This window comes from Electrophorus electricus, chromosome 15 (genome assembly GCF_013358815.1).
Source record: "Electrophorus electricus isolate fEleEle1 chromosome 15, fEleEle1.pri, whole genome shotgun sequence".
Lineage (NCBI taxonomy): Eukaryota > Metazoa > Chordata > Actinopteri > Gymnotiformes > Gymnotidae > Electrophorus > Electrophorus electricus.
In genome coordinates, this window is record NC_049549.1 from 16,122,446 (window position 1) to 16,124,236 (window position 1,791).

Sequence of the window (1,791 nt, forward strand, 5' to 3'; positions counted from 1 at the left end):
TTACAGTTTTTCTCAACTTTTTAAATAGTTCTCACAACAAATATATGTTATCAAAACACTGAACAAAGTGGTTTAAACTAATAAGAAGTTGCAATAAATCGATAATAAATTGCTAAAGTAATAACATTTTTTAAAAATCTAAAACACAGACAGAAGTTCTAAACTTAGAGAACAGCTCTCAATACATTTACGGATTATGGATTTTATCCAGAGTGACTTACAAAAGTGCCTTGTCATTTCCTCATAGAACATATACTGGGTTAGTGTCCAATATACCAATGATCTAGAATACTGTAGAAATACAGGGATCACTGCTGATGCCTAGAGGCACAAAACACATATAAGCTCAGACAATGATTGCAATAACAACACCGTTCAATAAGTCAATAGCATGTGATTTCTCCATCACCTGAAATAGTGTTTTCTGAACTCCACTAATTGTTAGCAGCTCTTTTAGCTGATTAGTTGGTTTTGAAAGTGCTGTTTGCCAAAGCGTTCACCTGACTGTCAGCTCATTCTTTACTACAAAAAGAATCGGGGTAGAAGATTATTGCCCAAATTATGCGTGGTGGACTTGCTGGAGTGATGGCGAAGAAAGCACGATCAGGGAGAAGTGGATATGTGGACAAAGCAGGAAAGTTGCTGGATGGCTGGAGGCAGGTAGTGGGAAAAGGAGGTCAAGGACACACAAGACATGAAGCGAAAGCACGTCTTGTAGATTACACTATGTCCCTAAGAGAGGCTGGCCAGAGCGCAGCCTCGTGTGCACAGATCAACAGGGGCTTCAGTCATTCACACATTTCAGAGGGATATCAGGTATGCCATGGTTACTGCTTCTGTGGGTTTGACTGGTCATAAAACATTTTGGTTTAATTGCTACATAGAAATAGAAATTGAGTGCCATATCTTTTATAGTTTCTCACTCATTTCTTAGACTAGAAAAAGGGCTTCAACCAGAGGAAGACATCACATGTTCACAGAGTGAAATGCAATTTTTGACTTGGATGTCCAAAGAAACACCATATGCCAAGGAATTTCTGACTGGACAATTCTGGATAACGTTTTCAGACAGGGAGGCATACCAGGGTTGGATTCGACATTCCTGCTCATTTTTTTCCCCAGGTGCTTTCCAAGAGAAAATGTCAAGTGTGATATAGATGAAGCTCTCTGGCCTGACAGGGATCAAAGATTGTACCAAAGACTATTTTGTGTTCATATACTGACCATGGAAGCAGGTTGTGATTTGTTTTCAGAGCGAGTCAGAACTTTTATGTGTGAATCTGACCATGTGTCTGCCTAAATCCTTCTGAACTAACCTTTTTTTTTTAGGTATGAGACTAAACACATTATTTACTTAAATGGACATCCTGTGTAGGTTTGCACGCACAATTTATCTATTCATTGGTTACCTTGTTTGTATAGGTTTGAACAAATCCCACAAATATAAAAGCATTAAGGGAAAATGTAAGCAACATTTCAATTTGCAGTGACATTGAAACGTTTTATAACGTGGGTATTGTGTTGCAATTGTTTTGTTATGTAGGCACATTTGTTGTGAGAAATCTTTTATATCAGTTGAGAGAAACTAATGCATTCTATATTGTTTGGTTATATGTGTAATACTCCCAAATACACACAACAGTGAAGTTATGGACAAAGACAGAAGCTTCTACCTAAGAGAAGAATTTAATTCTTAAAGCTGCTGACAAGTAAACTAAGATTTTAAAGCTATTAAGCTAATTATAGTAATATTCTAATGGAAAAAAAACAGTATTGCAATGCAAAACAAGC